The following is a 16,549-nucleotide window of genomic DNA, read 5'->3' as shown; positions in this document are numbered from 1 at the left end:
AGCAGTGCGCGCGCGCCTCCAGCGTGTGTCTCCTCATCCCGAAGACGTGCCGGTAAGCCGGGTGGAAGCCACGTGCGCGACAGAGCGCTGTATCTAGGCGGTCCCGATGTGCCTCGTGCCTGAATGAATGGAAGCGGTAGACACAGTTTAAGCATTGGCAAAAGCAAGGGGGACCTCATCACAAGTAACCCCGAGACACACACAGCAGTGGGGAGAAGAAGCATACCCAACATACCATCAGAAACAGCAGCTTGCTGGCAGGGGCTAAACAAGCACTGGCAGAAAAAAAACAAGCACTGGCGGAAACAAACACAAGCAGTGGCAGGAGCAAAACAAGCATTAGCGACTACAAATGGCAAGATAAGAGCCTATACAATTAGTGGCAAGGCACGCACATGAGATTAGACGGAAAAGCAAAGCCCGTGCTACCTCACGCTAGTACAAACCTGTAAAGGCGCAGGTGGTCTGGAACGACGTTGAACAAGCGCTCAACATGGTTGACCAAGCGACGGCAGGAACAAGCCAACAGACAGTGGCACCAGTATCACCAGCGGCCCCCATTCACTCGCAAGTAAGCGCGCTACCCCCTTTCAGTGAACTAATTGACCCTGCAACAGCATCACCCAGATGGAAGGTATGGCTGGGCCGTCTCAACAACTATTTCATAGCAACGAGGGAAACTGATGACAAAGTCAAAAGGTCACTCTCTGTTAAACCTTCACTCACCTGAAAAGCAGGTCGTTCAACTTGAGAGAAGTGTAGCTTGTTCTCGTCTTCCCCCAAGAACTTAGATTGAACACAACTGAATTTTAATAACACAGCTTGTCCAAAATAAATCCTTAAGGGAAGGGGGAATTGGGACAAAATAATAAACAAAAAGACACTCCAGATCTCAGCTTGCTTCTATGGTAAACTGTCTGTTTTCCTTCAGAAAGTGTCTATGAATTTAAACAAAGAACAAAAAAGTATTAGCACAAATAATTACAATACAGCGACAATTATTTAGAAAATTAGAACACCGAATGTTTACCTTCTTAACTCAGGTTTATCTTCACCTGAATACCTTAAAATATATTATGGTTCTGCAACGACAATAGAAACAAAATTCAAATGTCTTGACATTATATTGTCCTAATAATTGAAAATTGGCGATTTGTCCCAGTATTTTACACTTACAAAGAAACTGTTCGTAAATGTTTCAAAGTAATTCTGATTCTAATAGAAGTCTCTTCCTTTCTGTTCACAGAGTCTTGTAGAGGAGATCGTAGTGCCAAGAACTGAAGACGCAAGAATAAGATAAGCTAAGTCTTTCCTGCTGGTAGCGCGTTTTATTTCTTTTGCTTAATCATAGTTTTTTACGAGCTTGGCCAAGAATTCTGTTCAGATGCGCGAATAAAATGAAACAAACTTACCTCGAGTCTTCTCAAAGCCAGCCGGCTACTCACTGTTCGATTTTCTCCTTTTTGTTTCCTTTTTGCTGAGCGGGATGCCCTTTCTTGCAACTCCGGAAGAATGCGTGTGGAGTTTCCAGGACGACGAGGGAAGGATTTGAAGACCGGACAGGAACCTCTGATTGATGCGGAAGCTGCGTCAGGATCATGGACGGGGGAGCTTGAATCTCTGCCTTCAGGTAAGTTAGGAATCTTCGAGCGCAAGCAAGATTAATTGTTTGACTGGGGTTTAAATAGGTTGCTGGAGGGTGGGGTTGGCACAGGGAGAGAACGGAGTTACACGTGCACAGTATTTGCCTTGATCACACCTGCAATGAACGTGACCTGCAACTGCCGAACACGGAGCATGCCTTGCAACGTGCATAATTAAGGAAAGACGGGTTAAATGAACAACGTGACAATAAGCTTTTACCAATACGAAAACGTGTTTAAGAAAAACGTGTTTGTTCATGTGAGGCTGCCTGAACAAGAGCAGCGTTACTTCTCAACCTTTCAGTTTCTAACAAACATTGGCAAATCCAAATGGGAAATCATAATGTAATACAATAAAACATATCTACATATTACATTAATTACACTTAATCCAAATAGCAAAATATCAGTGTGAAATCAAGGCTCTTCTAAATGAGTCTGAGCATGATTGTTACAACAGACTGTAACACTCTTATTGCATTTTGCGGGGGACGAAATATACAAATTGTTCCCACACCTACCGAACACAGGGCCGGCAACAGACTATGACGCAGCAGTCAGGGCATTAAATGCGCACTTTGATCCACAGCTCAACCCAGATTATGAGCGATTCAAACTACGACAAGCGCACCAGCGCGAAGGTGAATCCATGGATGCATTTAATGCCCGCCTGCCAGAACTAGCCAGCACATGTACAGAGGATGACCCGGTCAAGGAAGCCCGTGCGCAGTTAATTCAAGGATGCCGCAACAAAACTCTGAGAACACTTATCCTCCGTCAACCTCGCATCTCACTGGAAGACATTTTAATTTTGGCAAGATCACACGAACTTTCAGATGTCCGTGCGTCCACGATGGAAGCGGCCCTGCACACAGCATCCGAACAGACAGTGACCGTTAAGACGGAGCGAGCTGATGCGGTGCGCACAATGTCACGTGGAGCTCGAGGGAGGTGGCCCACACGGAGGTCGCAATGTGGGTACTGTGGCAAAGAGGAACACCCACAAGAAAACTGCCCGGCGAGAGGGAAGACATGTACCAAGTGTGGCATCCCCAATCACTTTGCAAACATGTGCAGAGGCGGCGCAAGGCCGAGAGGAGCGTCAGGGAGAAAAGTACCGTACAGACAAGTGAAACAGCTGTCGCTAGACGAACCAGCACAGTCAAGAACACCCAGCTCAGGGACTGCGAGACGGCAGTACCTAGAAGACTCGTCTACCGAGGAAGAGGAAGAATGCCATTTTGTGTCATTCGTGAATGACCTAAAATGGAGACGTCGCCCACAACCAACCTGCGACATCAAGATAGCCGGAACGCCAGTCACTGCCCTGATAGACACGGGCGCATCCGTCAATGTCATGGGGTACCAACACTACCAGGCGCTCACAGTCAAACCTCAGCTAGCACCATCCAAAGTGAAGATCCTCATGTACGGGAGCCAGGTACCACTCCCGTTGAAAGGGAAAATGGTAGTAGCCGTTCAATCAGAGGACCAGGAAGTCACCACAACATTCCATGTTGTAGACAAGGAAGCTGACATTCTCCTTGTGAGCCACACAGCTGAAAATCTCAACCTAGTCACGTTTGCCAATACCGTAAAAACCATGCAGACGGAAGACATCCTGGAGTCATTCCCACAACTGTTTCAAGGGTTAGGGAGCATAAAAAGGCCTCTCGTAAAGCTACACATTGACACAGCAGTAACGCCAGTAGCTTTGCGACACCGACGGATACCATTCCACCTAAGACCGCTAGTGGAACAAGAACTACTGAAACTCGAACAACAAGGTGTCATTGAAAAAGTATCAGGTCCAACCCCGTGGGTGTCCCCGATGGTGATTGCCGAAAAACCACGCCAACCAGGAAAAATCAGGATATGTATCGACATGAGGATGCCCAACCAAGCGATCAAGAGGGAACGGCATCTGACGCCTACCGTCGATGACATCTTAGCAGAACTGAACGGATCACAATGGTTTTCCAAGCTAAATTTGAACGCAGGATACCACCAACTGAAGCTGGATAAAGACAGTAGATACATCACAACCTTCTCAACACACCTGGGTCTACGGAGGTATAAGCGTCTGAATTTTGGGATATCCTCGGCCACTGAAATATTCCAGAATGCAGTAAAGGAAGTGTTGACAGGTTTACAAGGAGTGATAAACGTAAGTGATGATATCCTGATACACTCGGCGACGCTGGAAGAACATCACCGCCGGCTCAAGGCAACCTTGAAAAGACTGGTCGAGCACGGAGTGACACTCCACAAGGAAAAATGCCAGTTCTTTCAGCGCTCAATTGAATTTTTCGGATACGTGTTCAGTCCTGACGGAGTGAAGGTTGATCCTAAGAAGTCAAAGGCGATTCAACTGGCACCTGCACCCAACACGGCTTCAGAGGTCAGGAGTTTCATGGGCAGGGCGACGTACTGTGGGCGGTTCATTCCGAACCTGGCCACCATTGCGGAACCCCTACGCCAGTTGAAAAAAAAAACGCCGCGTGGCAATGGACCCAAAGAGAGGAGGAGGCATTCCAGAAAGTGAAATCGGCCTTACTGGCCAGCACGACGATGGCGTACTTTGACACCAACCGCCAGACAGAACTGATAGTGGATGCCAGCCCCGTAGGACTCGGGGCTGTATTGACCCAAGAAACGGAACCAGGGACCTGGGCGCCATTGGTGTTCACCAGCAAGGCGCTGACAGGAACCGAAGTGCGGTATTCCCAAATAGAGCGAGAAGCGCTTGCTATCAAGTGGGCCTGTAGCCACTTCCACTTGTATATCAGTGGGCATCCGATCCGAGTAGTGACAGATCACCAACCACTACTGCCTCTGTTCCGAGGGTCGGCTCCACATCCCCCACCTAGAATTGAACGGTGGGCAATACAACTCCAGCACTACCAGATGGAACTGGTGTATCGCCATGGCGCCAAAAACCCGGCAGATTTCCTGTCACGACATCCGGCGCAACAAGAAGCACTAGATGCAGGCCAAGAACGGAAGACCGAGGAATTTGTCAACATGGTATCTCAATGGGCGTGCCCGCCGACACTCTCTAAAGAAGAAATAACAGCCCACATGGAGTCAGACATGGTCCTTAGGAGAACGACAGACGCGATACGAAGAGGATCGTGGGACGGCTTCCTTCACAACATCCAGTGGTGGAACGAAACAGAAAGAGCACGACTAGGGAAGATGTGGAGAGTCCGAGACGAGCTGAGCACTGCAGAGTGCGGCATCCTACTAAGAGGGTCACGAATCGTCATCCCTCAGATCTGCAAGATCGGATAATTGCTCTGGCACATGAAGGTCACCAGGGCGCTGGAAGGATGAAATCCCGAATAAGGGAAAAACTATGGTTCCCAGGGCTGGAAGAAGCTGCAGAGAGTGCAGTTAAACACTGTCGAGCGTGTCAACTCACAAGTAGCGCCGAGTCACCGGCCCCAGTGATAACTGCAGACCATGCTCCAACACCCTGGTCGTGGGTGAGCCTGGACTTCGGGAGCTTCCCCGACGGGAGAGTAACAGCAGTGCTAGTAGACAGCTACACACGATACCCCTGTGTCAAGATCTTACCATCCACAGCCTTCAATCATTTGGCCCCAGCACTCATGAAAATATACGCACTCTTTGGTCTGCCACACGCAATTAAGACTGACAATGGACCTCCGTTCCAGGGGAGCGAGTTTAAGGAGTTCCTATCGAGGCTAGGGATAAGACATCACCGCATCACGCCACAGTGACCGCAAGCTAACGGCGAAGTAGAAAGGTTCATGCGAACAATCAACAAGATCTTACGCATAGCCGTAGCGGAACAGAAGGATCCTGAAACAGAACTGCAAAAGTTTCTGCGTGAGTACCGCAGCACACCGCACTGCACTACTCAGAGATCCCCATGGTCGCTAATGCTAGCTGGTCCGCGGCGTGACCAGTTCCCGGTAGCTGACATTTGGGAACCGGAACCATATGACGCATCAGTGACACAGCGCAGACGAACAACAACTAATGAAAAAGCAAGTCCGTACACTCAAGCCAGGATGTAGAGTACTAATACGGAACAGAAGAAGTGGAGGAAAATTCCGGACACCCTATGAAGTTGGTCCATGGTTGGTGCGGAAGGTCCGAGGAACAGCAGTAACGGTGGAGCGGAATGGAGAGGTGATAACCAGAAACATCTCATGGTTTAAAGAAATTCCTGGGTCTGGAAACGGACCTCAGACCTTTGGGGAAGACACAAGCCTAGAGGTGACCCTCCCGGACTCGAGACCTGTTCCCACCGATGGGCCACAACAGAATCCGATACCAGCAAGAGAGGAAGCAGAGACTGATCCGCCAGAGAGAAACTGTGAAGCAGGAACTGCCAGTCCCACCAGAGGATCAAGCACGGGGCGACACCAATACAACCTGCGTCCAAACCCACGACCAAATTGCAAACTAACTGAATTTGCATGGAGAGCGCAAGTTGGACAGAGGAAAATAAAAAGAACTGATTTGAAATGGGATGTAACGGTCTAGTTGTTCTTCGGACAACCAGCAGCCCCGGAAGAGCACGCACACAATGTAGCACTTTCTGGCCAGGCGTGGCCAGAGAGAGTATAAATAAAAGGGCGTAGGTCGCTCGTGACCTTCCGGCCCATACCTGTACTACCGTCTCATGTGTCTTTCATTTACTGCCATAGTTCCCCACGAGGCCCTTACTTTTAGGCCTTACAGTGTGCGAGTCTCCCGGGACACGTGGAGCAGTACAGGCGGCCATGGCTGCAGGGCCTGCGGTGGGGAGAAAGGATTTTAGAACGCGTCTCACAGATCAGCCAAAGTGGGGTAGAAAAAAAGGGACTTTGGGCGCGCTTGATTCAATGTTCCTATGTTCATGGGGTCTCGAAAGCATTTGCGGCCTGTAGTATCTTTTGTTGCCTCAGGGTCACTTACCCCTGATGGTGCCAGTCTGCATCTGGTCCTTGATGTTCTGGGTAAACGGGTGTGAGCGCTGAGTTATGATCCATAAACCCGGGCTTCACATTATATAAAATACCCCAATTAAAATAACTGCTGGAGGGCTAGAATTGAAAAGGGCCGCTCTTTGTCAAATGCGAATTAGTATTTAAAAAACCTGTTAATTCAATACATTTTGGTGGGGTCGCTTCTACTTTTAATCCTCTGAAGTCAGAGCCGAGATGCATCTCTGCGCTTTGCAAACAGAATATCGTGATATGTCCAACTTTGCTTTCCTGAAGCCTGACCAAAGTTTTCCTATCTTTATTTTAAAATATTTCGGTTAACTAAAGAAACTGCATGAAGTGTTCCATTACCTCCCTAGACAATTGGTAAACTGAACCTCAAACTACCTGTAATCTTTACGTGACAGAGCTTGAATTCACTGGATTCCCTAGAGGAAAGGAGGCTTTGAGCTCTCTTAAGCCGCTTCACGAGTGCAACCGGTCCAGCTACCGGGCAACTGAGCCTCCTCCATAGCTATAGCTAAGCGCCCTCTCCCCCACGCCGGAACCGGAAAAACTTGCGGGAGCTGGACCTTTGCTGTAGTTCAGTTCTAAACGGTGGGTAAGCAATAGATCAGGTGCATGCTGGACTGTGGAAAAACGTGCTGTGGCAAATTCAACGAAGAGAAATAGGAAATTATCTGTCATGTCTGCACAATAACGAAAAAAGAATGTGCATCGTGTATCGCAGGAGTGAGTGTGCTTTAATCCTTATAATACTTAGTTTCACCATCACCTTTCCCAAAAACCTCTTAAATCCTTTCATATCAAAGACAGAGCATGTTTGCAAATATGAAGAATACAAATATAATCTCAAGTGCAAAATGAAACACATCAAAAAGTTATTAGTTATTTTTTGCAAAAAAAATATTAGAACCAGCTTAATACAAATCAGTATTTTTAAAAAGAAAAAAAGGACAGTAATTCAGATTGTGTGTAAACATGCAAAAAAATTCTAACTTTCTAAAATTATCTAAGGAGTGCAAAAATAAATGTGTTACATAAATATCTCCTTTCTGCTTGCCACTGTACAGCTAGAGCTATAGAGCAGAAGAAAGAAAAGCCTGTTTTGTTTTTGTTCTTTTAATTATGCTCTGTGACCTGACCTGCCATTGCCCTGGGCTGCTGGCTCTGGCAGCAGGCTTTGTGACAACAGAACTGAAGAGGAACATACTATTGCAGTTCAGCGGCTACCTCTTTTCTTTATAATTGGCGACTGGGTGCATCACCAATTACCTATTATATTTATTTATTTATTTATTTATTTTGAAGGTTTTATAGAGCGCAAACAAGATCCTTGCGGATATCAGAGCGCTTTACATTAAATCAGGCTAATTATACAAACAGAAAAATGCAGTTAAGTTACGTATACATAACAATTCGTGCAAAGGGAAGCAGTAGGGTACACAACAAAACATATCCGTTGAATCAGGTCCAGGTCAAATAAAGTGACTAGAATGTCTAGTTGGACCCTAGTCATAGTAAGGATTACAAGTAAGGGTACGATTGATCTCCGAATTTCTTGAGTCTATGATCAGGTGAATTATGCCATGAAAATCGCTTTTACTTCATTTTTGAAAGATGCGGTAGAAGCATTCCGTCTGGTTTCAGGGGGAAGTGTATTCCATATCCTGGGCGCCATCTCACAGAAGGATCGTTTATATGTTTTTTTCTTGTTGAATCTTTGAGGTTTCAGTAGCAGGTTTTCCGCACTTATTGAAGATCTTGTCCCACCAGAGATCATCAACTTCTGTGAGAGGTAGCTGGGTGCATTGTGATGTATAGCCTTATGCATCATGCAGGCTATTTTTAGGTGAATTCTGGCTTCAAGTGGTAGCCAATTCAAGGCTTTTAGGTTTGGGGAAATATGGGAACTTCTTTATGCCCCAGTGATGAGTCTCAGTGCAGCATTTATTGAGGCTCTTAGTTGTGCTGTTATAGTTTTTGGAAGGCCACAAAGAGAGACACTTCCGTGCTCCAGACGAGGGATAACTAGAGCTTGTACTGCCAGCTTGAAGTCATTGGCTGGCAGGAAGGGTTTCAGCTTCCTCAGTGTGTTTATCTGGAAGTTTGCTCCCTTTGTTGCATTGCCAATGTGTTCCTGCATTGTGAGGTTGCTGTCAAGAGTTATTCCCAAGGATTTCGCTGAGTCCACAATGTTTGATTGAACGTTGAGTGCAGTAAGATGTATGATCAAGTCTTGCATAATGGGGACTTTGGCGGGTGGAGCTATAAAGAGGAATTCGTTTTTTAGAGTGTTCAATTTGAGATGGTTTTCTGCCAGCCAAGTCTGGATGTTCCTGAGCGTTGTGTTAAGCAATTTAATGTCTTCAAGGGTGTGAATCTTAAGATAAAGTTGTGTGTCGTCGCCGTAAATATGATATTGCACGTTAGACGCATGTAGCATTTCGGTGAGAGGTTCCAGGAACGGGTTAAACAATGTTGGAGAGAGTGCGGACCTTTGCGGGACCCCCAACGTAACTGGTACGGGTTTGGAAAAATTGTTCTTGACCTTGAATTTTTGCGTTCGGTTAAGGAGAAAAGAGGTAAACCAGTTTAGCACTGATCCAGATAGACCCATTCTATGTTTCAGAAGATCTATCAGATTCTCGTGTTTGACCGTATCAAAGGCTGAGGATAGGTCTAACAAAATGAGTAGGCATGATTCGTTCTGATCAAGGATTTGTAACGCATCGTCAATAATGTGTGTCATGGCTGATTCAGTGCTGTGACCTGCTCTGAAGCCTGATTGGTGTTTGTTAAGAAGGTCAAAGTGATCAATATGTTTAGTCAATTGATGGTGTAATTTGGCCAAGGTCGGAATATTGGAGATAGGACGATAGTTGTTTAGGTCTGTAGGGTCAGCTGAGGGTTTCTTTAGGATGGGTGATACCTGTCCGACTTTGAGAGAGTCCGGGATGCAGCCTTGTTGGGGTGAACTGTTAATGTTTTTGGTCCAGAGAGGCAGAAGCCATGGGGTTAAGTCTTTAACAGCGTTTGCCGGGAGAGGAGCGGTGATGTGATTGGCAGGCTTCAGAGCATTAAGAATCTTGCCTAAAGCTTCTTCAGTGTAAGTAGCAAAGGATGACAAGGCTGCGTCATTTTTTAAGTCAAGCTTTGAGGGGATTTGGCGTGGCGCGGTTGGGAGTTGAGGGGAGGTGCTCGTTAGCGGACCGTAGAGTAGTAATAGGTCATTTAGGAGATCCTTCTTGATGTTGTCAGTCTTCTGATTAAAGAAGACAGAAAATTCTTCGCAGTTGGGTTGCGGGCGGGCTATGTCTTGTAGCCGTTGAGGAGCATCCTTAGATTGGGTTTTGATTAGCTAAAAAAGTTTTTGGGGACGATTTCTTGCTTGGTCTAGATGGTGTCTCAAAAAGTCAGCTTTAGTGCGCTTGATCTTTCTATAATAAGCATTTCTCTTTTTCCTTAGTATCTTGAGGTGATTAGAAGATGGGACTGATCTCCAGATGCGGTCTTGAGTTCTGAGAGACCGTCTATCCTCGTTAAGTAGACCGTTGTACCAGGGCTTAGAGTCTTTAGTGGAAGCTCTCTTTAGTTGAAGGGGTGCTACCTCGATAATTATCGAGGTCATAGAATTGAGGTAGTGATTGGTGAGATCATGGACGTCGGAAGATTCTGCAGGGGGCAGAAGAAGGTTGTAGCTGGAGGAGGGTAGTGTGTTGGGGTTGAGTTTTTTCACGTCTCTTTTCCAAATCTTTGGTTTTGTGGATTGAACCAAGTTAAGTTTCAATGTTTCGTTGATAAAGAAGGTGATAATATAATGGTCTGACCAGTCACAGGGTTGGATCGACTCCAACTGAAGGATGTCATTTTTGGAGATTATTAAATCCAGGATTGAGCCTTTTTTATGTGTAGGGCTGTTGCAAATTTGGGTGAGGGCTACATTATCGAGGAAGTGTTTGAGACTATTGACCACTGCGTCGTTGTGGTCTTTCCAATGGAGATTGAAGTCGCCTAGGAATATTTGGGTATTTTGCCGCCCGGTGTTCCCTCTGAGTACCCTCTGCCCTACATTATAAGGATATTGCAAGTCACCAAGGAGTTCCATATACTTATCATACGTTTCATCTTTATTTTAGTCACGGAAGACCATAAAAGAAAAAATACATTAAAAAAAATCACATAAATATCCATAAAAATATGAGATAAGAATATTTAAAGCATGGTGAATAATTCACATCTCTAAGTTCTTAACAACTCCAGGCAGCAAGTATACAGTCTGACATAGAATAACACATTACAAATACAGAAGTAAAGTTATTACAAAGGAGTGCTAAAGTGCAAGTTAGAATTATAGCATTGAAGCAGCTGCCAGAAGCTAAAGAAAAGATAGTATATAGCAGTAATACCTCCTGACAATAAAATACCTAGCATGGAGTAGCACATCTCGCTGTCAGTAAACAAACTTATGTAAACATGAGGTACTATAATGCAGTATAAAATTGTAACAAAAAACACATAAGTTAAAGAAGAATGTTGCATCACAGCATCCTCTTTAACAGCCCTGCAGGAGCTCATCTAAGCACTTGCACCATCTGCTGGGCCAGCCTGCAACACAGCTGCTCTAAGCGACCAAGACTAGTTTAGGAATTTTGCAAGTGCAAATACAATGGTTCGGAAGTGTCAGATTTTAATAGACGTAAGGCCACCCAGCACTGCCTTACTCCCAGATTGCGACAAGGAGGCAAAATCCACCTGGATCTCAGTTTGTTATAATATTTACAAAATAATAAAACGTGCACCTCAGATTCTGGCATGCTGGGACAGAACGGGAATTTACAATTCTGTTCCTCCTCTTTAGACCATCTTGAGGTGAAGACTCTAAGTGGCAACGGTCCCACCTGGAAACGAATATATATCAATTTTACTGCATAAGGATGGATTCTGTCCAAGAACAGCTCAAAAGACGGGGAGTCAGGCCCTCAGGACTCACCTTGCAATACGTCTTTTGCAGAGCATGCTCCCAATTAATATCTTTGGCCTATTTGACCATATTGCCCTCTACTTACTTGGGTCTTCCCATAGTCCCCCAAGCTTAAGTTTACCCCATACATTTTTTATTGCTTTGATCCACGGGGTAATACAGTGCTTGCCCTTAAACTCCTGCCCCATACAAAGCGCCTCCCACGGCTGCTCGCAGCCCTGATAGTCGAAGCTTTATATCTCCTGACAATAGCCGGTAGTCTGTGTGTCAGTATGGTGTACTTTTAGCTAGCAGGAGGCCCCAGAAGAGGTATCAGTGAGCTTCAATCCCAAGTAGCCAAAGCTCCTGAACTAATCATTGCAGGAACCCTCAACAACCATCTTGCTTCTCAAAGTGTGATCGGGATCGGTAGCCATGAATTTGGATTTGCTTGCATTGATCTCAAGACCCCGGTCCCTGCTAAACCCCACAAACTTATGCAGCAATTCCTGAATACCCATAGGGGCGCAGGATAGGAGCAAGGTTTCATCTGCAAATAGCAGAACTCAGATGCGTGCATTGGCTACCTTGGGGGTGTCATGCTGACATTTGCTCAGGGCATCCACTACATCATTGATGAACAAGGAGAACAGGGTGGAGGCCAAGACGCTCCCATGCCTCTCACCCCAGTCAATAAGGATCATAGGGGAAAAATCACTATGCATGTTGCACCTGGCATGAGCAAATTAATTTGTGTGGAGTCCCAGAAGGAGATAAAGCAGATCTTGTGGAATCTCCATTTTGGACAATACCCCCCAGAGAGAGTGCCTCGATATTGAATCAAATGCTACCCACATGTCTATAAAGGCTTCATCCAAGTGGTCCTTCTGGATGGGGTTGCATACTTCCAACAGATAGTCATAAACTTAACAATCTGGTCTATGGTTCCTATGTTCTTCCGAAACCCTGCCTGCAGATGAGAAAAGAATTAATGTTGTTCCATCCACTACTGCAAACAATGGAAAAGGACTTGCCTGAAGAAACGTTTCTGGGTGTTGTCAATAAGGCTAATTAGCCTATAGTTTGTAGAAGTGTCTTTTGTGCCCTTTTTATGGATAGGGACAATAATGGCATCATGCCACGTCTATGAGATTTCCTCTGTGTTCAGGACAGCATTACTTAACTTGTTCAGGTAGGGTACCCACATTTCAAGTTCAGAGTGAAATAAATCCACTGGAATGGCATTTGGGGTGGGAGATATATCCTTCCTCATGTGTAAAAGAGCAGCCCTGGTTTCCTTTATTGAAAAATCTTCAGGCAGGATGCTATGAACATGAGGGACAACCAACACTGCCATTGTACTGACACCCGTATCCTCCCCCTGGGAGCAGTTTCCATTATTCACAGTTGCACTCTTGGTAGTTAAAGCTTTAAAATGCTCAACCCATAGGTCAACTGTAACATGCATATCAGGAGAGGTGGAATCACCATTGCCGGTTGTTGCAAGTATTTTCCAGATGTTTCTGTGTTTACGTTTACCAAGAGCCTCTAGCATTTTACTTCACTGCCCTTCCTCACACTGACCCTTAGCATTGTATCGTGTAGCCTTATAAGCCTTCCTAGTGCACAACATGTCTATTTTAGAGCCTTCCTTAATAGCTTTGATTAATCCACCTTCAGCTTCTCAACACTCCTTGGTGAACCAAAGACAACTTGGAGAGACAACAGGACCCTTCTTGCTCTTATCTGTGGAGTAATTTTTCAGAGTGCTAAAAACCTCATTGTGCTTGCAGTTAAACAAGGCAGCTTCCCAGGTAAAAAGAGTGTAAGTCCCAATATGATCTACCGCTAATTGATAGATTTTAGCTTTGACCCGGATATCCAACTAATGTTAGCCCATTTTACATTCCTACGATTATTTGTAAGGACTAGTGGTGTTATGGAAGTGTCACTAGCTTGCCCAACAGATTTGCAGGACAGATCTAGTTTGAAAAGAGCAATAAGTACATTGTGGTCACTGTCCCCATGAGTATTAACTTCCATATCTACCATGTGGCACCATAACCTCAGGTCAAGTAAAATATAATCTATATAATTTGTGTATGTGCCTCTCTTAAAGATGCATTGGGGTGACTATCAGACTTGGTGCACCCTTTAGCAGCTCTCAGGCCAAGGTCTATGCAGAGATGGAAGATGTGAATTGCTACTTTTGGCCATTTTCTCGCTGGTTTGCTTGTGAGCTCAGAAATTTCCCACTCCTCATCCTACTCAGTCATTAAGGCTGTCAGTGGTTAGAGTGGTTTCACATTTGGTGTTGCAATCGCCTGCTATTATCAAAGGCCAGGAAAGATCTAAATTGCCCTATAGTAGAGCTTGGAGTACATGTATAGGGGGAGATTCCGTACTATCCTGAACAGAGTGTATGTAAATTTTAATCACGTCTAGATGGTCTAATACAGCAGCTCTACAACATCTTAAGTGAATACCTAAAATATCCCTTGACCCTAAATCCAACAGTTTCACCTTGTAATTGTTAGAATATTTTAGCCAGATTATCCGACATCCTAAGGCTCTTTCGCCGATGGCTGGGGTGGCATTTACAAAAAAAGTGAGGTAGCCTGGTCTGTAAATTGGCTCAATAGCCCGTCTCCTGTAATAGGATGATTTGATTTCTATCCTTGAATTCCCTCCATTCTAAGTCATTTTGCTAAGCCAGCAGCCCTGTAATGTTCCATAACACAAATTTAAATTCAACCTCTTATCTAGCTTCCAATATGACTATTGTTAGAGCTATGCATTAGGCTGAAGGAGCAGATCGAGTTTCGGTGGGAGATAGCTCTTGTGTGATCACCAGCGTGGCTGTATTCTCCCTTCCCTGTGTTAGGGGCTTAGTAATTACTAATCCTGCCTTTCCCCCACTGTCAGGTAGCTGAGCATGTTATTTAGCTCTAGCCCGGACAGCATCCTGGGGGAGTCTCTCCACATCCAATGTGGCCAAGGAACTTAAGCTGCCCATCCTCACTTCATGTGCTTCTCTTTGGATCAAGGTCATACCTCTGCCTCCCTAAGGGTCAGGTGTTAATGGCAGATTTATTTCAACATGTATGTTCGAGGCATTATGTGGAGGTGCTCTGTGCTCCAAGGCAATCAGACCTCCATTGATCTTACTCTTAGTGAACCATATGCCTATAAAGTCAGCATCTCCCCACTTGCTGTTGTAGCACCCTCAACACCTCTAACCCTGCTACCACCACCAACCACGAACAGGGGGTGGAAAACTTCAACACCTGGATCACCAATTGTACAGACAGCATCATCCCCATCAAAAGCAACATCCAGAGAAAGTCCTCTAAAATGCCCAGCTGGTACACCCAAGAATTCAGAACAGCAAAACGAGACAGTAAACAGTTGGAGAGGAGATGGCACACCAGCAAGGACACCTTCAACAGACCTCCCTCAACCTCTACCACCGCCTGCTGAGGGCAACAAAGAAAATAGCCATTGCTGAACACATCGAATTCTTCGCCAACAACACCATGGAACTTTTCAACATTGTTAAGGAAATCTCCAACCCGGCTACCAGCGAAAACAATATTACACCCTCACAAGAGCTGTGCGACAACCTCTCCCACTGCTTCCATGCCAAGATCCCAACCATATACAGAAACTTATAACCCCAACCCGCACCTACTGACTTCCTTGACAGATATGCCACCACCGTAACCAACATGAATCACACACTGACCACCTGGAACATCTTCTCCACACCAGGACTTAACCGCCACCATGAAATCCTTTCACTTAGGAGCTCCCACAGACCCATGCCTGCACCACATCTTCAACCTCAGAAACCAAACAACCAGCCAGGAACTCACCACCCTATTCAACACCTCTATCAAAACCGAAACATTTCCCGACACCTAGAAACATGCTGAAGCCAGACCACTACTCAAAAAACCCTCCACGAATCTCAGCAAACTGAAATATTACCTGCCAATCTCCCTGCTCCCATTCCCAGTGAGGGTACTGGAAAAGATCATCAACAATCATCTCATGATACACCTGGAGCAGAACCAGCTAGTCAACGCTTCCCAATCTGGCTTCCGCAGCAATTACAGCACCAAAATCACCCTGATCTAAGGCACAGACGGCATCCAAACCCTTCTTGGCCAAGGAGAAACAGCAGTTCTGATCCTCCTCGACCTCTTGGCAGCCTTTGACACTATATCCCACCACACACTCATCAAAAGTCTCCATCATATTGATATCCGAGGGAATGCGCTCAGATAGATCATCTCCTTCCTCACTGGAAAAATCCAGAGGATCCACCTCCCACCTTAAACCTCAGAACCCAAGGAGATCACCTGTGGTGTCCTCCAGGGCTCATCCCTCAGCCCCATGCTCTTCAATACAGATATGACCCCACTGGCCAACATTATCAGATCCCACAGTCTGAACATAATTTCCTAAGCAGACAACATCCAACGCATCTTATCACTCACCGACGACCTCAACACCACCAGAACTAACTTCCACAGATGCATGACAAACGACAATGACTGGATGAAGAAAACTGCCTGCAGCCGAACACAGACAAGATGAAAGGACTGATCTTTGGCAACAGGAGCAACACATGGAACAACTAGTGGTGGCCATCAGACCCATGACTCGCATCCACTCCCTCCAACCATGCCAGAAACTTTAGAATCATCATTGACAACAAGCTCACCATGAAATCACAGAACAACGCTGTCTCCTCCATCTGCTTCCTCACTCTGCGCATGCTACATGAGATCTTCAAGTGGCTATCCCTACACACGAGACACACCGTGACACAAGCCCTCATTACCAACCGACTGGACTATGGCAATGCCCTCTACATAGGAATCGCCGCACACCTTCTACAGAGACTTCAGACCATACAGAATGCGACAGGCAGATTTATCCTCGCCCTTCCCCGACGAACCCACATAACACCCCAC

Source organism: Triturus cristatus, chromosome 3_2, assembly GCF_964204655.1.
Source record: "Triturus cristatus chromosome 3_2, aTriCri1.1, whole genome shotgun sequence".
Classification (NCBI taxonomy): domain Eukaryota; kingdom Metazoa; phylum Chordata; class Amphibia; order Caudata; family Salamandridae; genus Triturus; species Triturus cristatus.
The sequence above is the reverse complement of the archived record's forward strand: the minus strand, read 5'-3'. Positions refer to the sequence as shown.